This window comes from Pygoscelis adeliae, unplaced genomic scaffold (assembly GCF_000699105.1).
Source record: "Pygoscelis adeliae isolate BGI_AS28 unplaced genomic scaffold, ASM69910v1 Scaffold148, whole genome shotgun sequence".
NCBI classification, from domain to species: Eukaryota; Metazoa; Chordata; class Aves; order Sphenisciformes; family Spheniscidae; genus Pygoscelis; species Pygoscelis adeliae.
In genome coordinates this window covers 1,193,565-1,200,797 of record NW_008825258.1, presented here as the reverse complement: position 1 = coordinate 1,200,797, position 7,233 = coordinate 1,193,565, and the positions used below count along the sequence as shown (strand labels likewise).

At 45.2% G+C, this 7,233-nt stretch overlaps 1 protein-coding gene across 1 annotated transcript in view; it reads right to left on the bottom strand.

Moving 5' to 3' along the window:
- PTPRG (protein tyrosine phosphatase, receptor type, G) overlaps positions 1 to 7,233 on the bottom strand; it is a gene marked incomplete at its 5' end in the record, with an annotated part of 319,745 nt that overhangs the window by 84,572 nt on the left and 227,940 nt on the right. The gene's annotated exons all lie outside the window — the stretch shown is intronic.

The following is a 7,233-nucleotide window of genomic DNA, read 5'->3' as shown; positions in this document are numbered from 1 at the left end:
CCCCCCAGCCAGCCTCCGAAAGCCGTGCCTTCCGCACCCTGCCTGCAGCGGGGAGGCACAAGTTACTTCTCATTCAAGCTGAAGTCGGTGGGGACGTCAGCATAGGAACAGCCTAACCAGCAGGCAAAACCACCGCTTCTGCTTACTGCAGACACCAAAACCCAAACTTCTCCAGGGAAGACCAAGCCCAGGCGCAAACCCAGCCCGTACACTTCAGGAGGAGTGGGGTGTGCATGTCCCACTTGCAGCCACTTAAGAAAACACTTGTCAAGCCATTAAAATGTAAAGGTCAGGGTACTAATGAAGAACACTAGATGGCACTCATATGCTATCGAAAAAGTACATCATGCTCTTCCCAACTATAAAGTTTAGATTTTTTTCCAAGCTTTAAAAATTATGTTTAAAATACACAATTCAGGACATATTCTCACATTCTCTTTCCCAATATACACTCTAAACCAAGAAAAATCACTTGCAATGATACCTGAAGACATGTGCTCTGGCAAAGAAGCTGGTCTCCCCTGCCAGGAAAAGTCAAAGTGTCACCTAGCCCATCATGCTGACACTGTTTGCAGAATTATTTCTCCCAGTACGACTTTTCCATTTAAGGCCAACACATTCAGCTTGTTTGCACTCTGCAGGTATGTGACTGTGTGTATATTTGGCCATTATTTCACTTCTAAAGAGTCCTGGCAGCACTGAAGGGGAGAAATGTCTATTCCTATGCCTGGACTTGCAGGTTGGTCATGTAGCTCTGCTGTTACATTACTGACATAGCTACAGTTTCTAAATAAAAATGATTAAATGCTGTAAACACCAGTATTACCAGTACAATAGAAAAATACCTGTCAAATGCATTTGTGCAGTTATAACTCACATTTTGCAGCTAGCCTGAACAAGAGAACGTATATTGCAGAAATACGCTTGGGCAGGAAAAATCTTTAGTGTTTGCTCCTGCCATGAGTGGTGACAATCTTGATGTTTTGCACTAGGTCCTTCTGCTCAACCCAGAAGGATGATCCAGCAAAGCAAACAAACCCTGCAGTACCTCAAATTGTTGACAAAACGAATATGAATTTCTACTTACATCGAGTTGAAGGGACCAAAACGGTGTTCTGCTGGCAATGCCACAAAGCCAGAAGCAACACCTTGATCTGCTGTCTGCAGACCCCTTCCCTCCTGCTCCCCCCTGGTCTCTGCAGGGAGCCCGCAGAGCCAGGGTGCCACAGAGCACGGCACGAAGGTGGTCAGGACCTGGCTGAGAGGGCACAGCTGAAAGTAGTTGCTGTTGTCGCTATTTACAGAGCTTCACAATCCTTGGTATGCCTCTCCATGCTCACCTCTTTCCGCTGAGATAGTCAGATCAATTCTCACTGACATCACTGTTTATTGATAACTGCACCAATAAATCATAACTGCCCCCTTTGAAGTCCTTTGTCATCACAGAATTATGCTTCAAAATGCCAGGCCAGCCTATATTGCTCCACCTAATCAAATCCTATCAGAGATAGGAGCCCAGGGTGAAGGACTACCCAGACCTAGAAGTCTTATCCAGTCCTCCTCCTCCAGGAGGACATGCAGAGATGTATATATTTAAAGTAATCATGCATCAAATTGTTTTAGAAATAATTCAACCAGGTAACCTTCACGAGAAGACAGAGAGATCTACCTTAATTTCAATACCCCTCTGAACCATGGCTAGCCAGCTGTTTTTCAGGCAAGGACCCCAAGCCACCCTAGGGAGAGGGGACTGTCACGTCCTCTATTCCATGCCACTCTTTGCAGCCAGCTTTGATGCCATTCAGCATAGCTCATGCCAATCAGAGGAAAGAAGTGGGTATTTCCCAAGGGTAAATAGGAGACTCACAGGCTCAAAGTTAGGAGACCCTCCCTGACCCTGCACCCTGATCCAAGAAGGTCATCAGCACTTTTAAGCAGCTGAGTGACTCCAATGACTTCACTGAGACAAGTTTTGACGAGGACAAACCTCATTCACAGCCAGCTAAAAGGAGACTGAATTTACAATACTGCTATTTCACAGTAAATATTACAAAATTTTCATGACTTAGTATGACTTTGTTCCAATTACTCCAAGGCACATGGCAGTACCTGATGTAATTAAGTAATAACCAACCTTTTCTGTTCAGCCGGTTTTTTTTTTAACAGTTTATGAATGGGCAAAAAAGAAACCTTTTTTATAAAATGAAACATATGCTTTTATTAATTTAACCAAACCTGCTCAGGACACAATGGAATAAAAAAACCATTTGATCCAATAATTCAATTTGATGATTTAATTAAAGTGATACATAATAACGTAGCAAATGTCTGCAAGGCAAGGAAAAAAGTGTAATGATTTGACCATCTATAAAACAACTGGCATTTTCCAGAGATCTAATTTTCCTTTCTATACTCTGTGTGCCTTGGATTTTTGAAAGAAGATTAAAAGAATCGCAGGCTCCTTGCTTTCTTTTTTTTTTTTTTAAGATGCTGAAGAACCTCTACTGATTTTGCAAAATGTGCAGCTGAAGGACAAATAGAAGTGCAGAAAGAGATTGGGACAGGGAGGGAGAAGTTTGTGTCTTCCTCTGAACTGAATCAGAACATGCTAAAGAGAAACACAAGCTTTTTTTTTTTTTTAAACCAGGCTAAATAAGCAAAAAAACCCTGTGAATTCATGATTGCTTGAGAAAAAAAAAGAACCGAAACCAGCATCCTTTCACATTGAAATAGCATCTCAGCTATATTTAGAAAAAATATTACTAATGCTCGCTTTTAAATTCAGATCCTAAGGGATAATAAAAATATTGAGGGGGCTTTCAGGATGTCTTTCTGTGGTGTAATGCAATACTGAGCAGATACCTGAATTGGCCCTGTGTAGGTCTAGCAAGACACCAAAGCCACTATGTCCTGGCTAGCAGACCGCCCGGGCCAGGACTCCTGGAGGCAGAAAAGCCTCACCAGGGCCACAGGGTTACATCTTGGAGGCACTCAACAGACAAGCACATTCGCAGTACCGTGGGCATGCCTCGTGGCAGGCAGCGATGCCCCGAGCGTGGCATGCCTCGGACATCTCGGAGTGAAAAAAACAAAAAAACCCTCACCCTCCTGTCAGGGATGACCTGAACTGGAAGCCTGGCAAACAAGCTGGCTCCTGCCTTATGGAAAAGTCCTGCAGAAGAGGGAGGGTTGCGCGGGTGCATCTGGAGGAAGTCCTCTGACCTGACACAGGGCAGCCTCAGCTGGCGTTTCCAGCTGTTGGCCATGTGCGGGGCTGTCTGGGAGCGTGACACAGTCTTTTCTCTGCAGATCAGCCTGCCCGGGAAGGCAGGGGGCAAGCCAGCATCTTGGCTAGCCTTGTTTTCCAGGGCTCACTCAAGCCTGGAGAAAACCTGTTTGCCACTCGCAGACAAATGTAGCATGCTAATACAGTCCTAAGCGCTGGCCAGGCCAGCCATACAGCAGAGAATTATTTTCTTCATGTTAAAAACATTCCAATGGGCTGGAACAAACAAAATTAATTTAACAACTCCGCATTCATCTCTCCCATAATTTGATTTGTATGTTGTATTTGGCTACGTAACCTCCACGAGGCTTTCCTAACTGAAGCCTGATAAAGCTTAATCCAAAAGCTCCTGGCAACTCCATTTCAGAGAGCTGAAAGACAAAAAGGGGGGCTTATTGTTTTGCAAAAATTCACCACTGATATTAAGATACACCCATGAATGCAGAAAGGGCATGTAAGAGAATATTACAGTTTGTTTTTTTTTTTTAAGAGCAGCCTACATTTCTCTTTCAAAGGCAGAAATGCAAAACCAGCCAAACTTTCTGGGTTTCATCGTGCTTTTTGCATATGCTACCTGTGGTCATAAAAAGAGCTATTTAGGGAAAGTTAGAGCATAAGAACCATATATTTGGTTATTTCTTGTATACCTTCTCCCTGTAAAACAGGTGCCTGATACGATGAATCCAGTGGCACTGGTCTCAGAGGGATTTATAAAATCCTCTAAAAATGCTCTAAGTTAGCTCTTCCACACATAAAAATGTCACCACTTTAAAGGCAGTTATTTCTAGCTGTGCTATGCCCTCTTTTGGAAAATCCCACTCTCTCCCTCCTGCTGCGTGTCTCAGCAATGCAAAACTGCCATTCCTCTCCTCCGTACCGTGGGATATACGTTGTGTGATGAAACCCTGACAATTTTCAGCACAGAAAAGCAACGTGCCAGTGAAGTCCTGAATCCCTGCTGGTGAGATGGGCAGGGATCTTCTGAGGCAGTTCATACGTGGAGGGAGGAAACATCGGCATCAGGATGTGCCCATGGACCATTACTGGATCAGGACTGCTCAGAGGTAGCTAAAAGACAGGGACAATGGTCTTGTCTTGCTCTGGGCCGCAGCTCCTGGCCGTAAGGTGAGAGGGGCTTCACTTCTCCTTTTTTCCCCCTGCTCCGAGTGTGCCAGGGATGGGTGGCAGGGAATGGTGTTTCTCCCTTTCAAAGGAGGAGCACAGAGGATGGTAGATGGGGCATTTCTTCCCACATGCTCAGTAGGAGAGAAACTGAGAGGTCAATATGGGGGTTTTATGCCTCTCTTCCCCATAAGGGCAAACGAGTTGGTGGCCAAGCTCTTGGGGGAGAGAGGGTGTTTCTTTCCCCTCTGCCCCAGCACTGGGAAGGAGTTGGAAGGGCCAGTCCTCCAGGACAGACGGACCACTTGCTGCCATTGCTGTAACAATGCCCAACTCAGCCACAAGTTTCCCAGCTGATTTCAGAGAAGCCTGAAAACTGTCATCGATGCCCATGCTATTGGCAAAACACTGCACCAACTTCACTCAGCCCTGCAGCCCCCAGGAACCTGACTGCAGACAAGACAAAAGTGATGCCGCCAACAGAGAAGGGACGAAAAATACTTTCAACTGTATATATGTGTCTATATACACACGCATATATATTCCTTCTCATTATTAGACCTCAAAACCTCAAATAAACCCTGAAATGCAGAAATATGGGTTATACTGCAATGAGAAAACTCATACTTGCTTTCAGTGCCATGCCATCAGCGTCATGGTAAGGGAAGTGATACAAGTGCCAGATTCAGCCGCCTTGCATTGGCGTGACCCAATGGAGATGCCTGGGAAGACACTCTGATCCATAACAAACAACAGCATTCTTTGGGCTGTCGGATTCAATCTCAGAGTTCAGCGAGGGCTGTGCTCCCAAAGGATAACAAATAGACTACGAGGATCATACGCAGAGACAACACAGGCTTTAATACATAGAAAAGTGCAAAGAGGCATACTTACAACATTTCCCCCCCCTCTCCTTTTACTAACTGTTTGCAGTTTTTTTGCTTCGCTTTAGTGTACGTTGTTAACTTCTCGGAGTGCTTATAAATGACATTATTAATATATAAGGATAATTACTTTAAAGAGAAGCACACATTTTTCCTTTACCTTTGCCTGCACTTTGCCAGCAGGCATTTGCAGGCTCCAGTGCACACCATACACACAAATATTTGTGTTGATCTACTTCAATCCACAGGCAGAATGTAGCTAGGAGACAGACTATTTATCTTCCCTGCTCTTACCTTTCACTATGCTTCAAACAGACAGGGTTGTTTCTTAAGGTATGGGGGACATCGACAGACCCCACACTTGTTTTCTGAGCCCTGTGAAATAACCTCATGAGCAAACCGGCCCGTGGGGCGCTTCCGACGGAGGGGCTCTAGGCAGGCTGGGTTTTGCCCCTCTGCTGCCTGCCCATTTCCTGAGGTGAACGCACAACCAGCATTTGCATTCATTCCTGTATGGCTTTCTTTGTAGCATTTGAGTTTCCATGGCATCACAGCAACAGACCCTGTTTTACTGAAAGGCATGGACTGTGTTTTACTACGTTGTGTTTGAGCCCAAATATTTAATATATTTCACAAATACCATTTCTATAGCTGTGGCCTGAATTCTCAGTGGGTGCAGATCAACCTTGCTCCGTCAGATGCCATGCTGGGCTAAACTGATGTCTGACAAGGATTTGCCCCACAAATTTTGTGTTTATATTGCACACACGCACACACAGAGGGTGATTTGTCTTTAAAATCTACACCTGTGTCCTTATTTATACAGTGCGTCTGATGCAACACGTGTGATCACATTCAGTGGCACGTGCTGTGTCAACAGGGGGAGAAAGGAGGATTTCCTGCCAGAAGGACGTGCATTTGCCATGTTAGCCAAGCCGCCCTTTCCAATGTCCTGGCAAGGGCTGCTTGGACCAGGGAGCATAGGAAGAACAAGCCAACAGGGTAGGCAGAGCATCCCGATACGTGCCTGAGGGATGCCCAAAATCAGACCGGGAAAGCAGCTTCCCATTCATAGCTTCTGGAGGCTTTTTCCAACACAAGGGATGAGCTGCAGGCACTCGTGGCCCAAAGTACTGTCAAGACTGAAATTAAAATCAGTACTTCTGTGGGCCAAACAGCTGGATCGGCAGGTAGGCAGTGCAGAAAGGAATTCCCTGCAGGTTTAAATGGAATAAATCATCAAGTTCCCTTACAAGTACTCAGCTCTTCCAGCTTTAGTGGCAGCTGTGAACCCAAACCATACCTAAACTTTCACACTGAACTCCTCTTGCTCTTTTGGTTTGGGCCCTTTATAATCTCTAAACAAGTGCAAGCAGTTATTTGTTGTTTATTCATAAATCTACTGGTAAGCTGTCCACTACATTCAGGCACAGAGACATACGCTGCTCACGTTACAACCACATGGAAGTTACTACAGGTGAAAACAGAAGCCTGCAGAACAGAGCCACTGCAAGGGGAAGCATGAGACCTATGTCAGGTATATGTACCACTTCTTTTTGTACCCGATTCCCCCTCAAAATGAATCATAGAATCATAGAATCATTAAGGTTGGAAGAGACCTCCAAGATCATCGAGTCCAACCGTCAACCCAACAACACCATGCCCACTAAACCATGTCCCTAAGCGCCTCATCTACCCGTTTTTTAAATAGTTCCAGGGATGGTGACTCAACCACTTCCCTGGGCAGCCTGTTCCAATGTTTAACCACTCTTTCAGTAAAGAAATTTTTCCTTACATCCAATCTAAACCTCCCCTGGCGCAACTTGAGGCCATTTCCTCTCGTCCTTTCGCCAGTTACTTGGGAGAAGGATTGGTCAGGTTTTTTCCTGAAACGCTTTGCCTTCTACCTGACTGATCTGAAACTCTTCAGAAGGCAGGAGC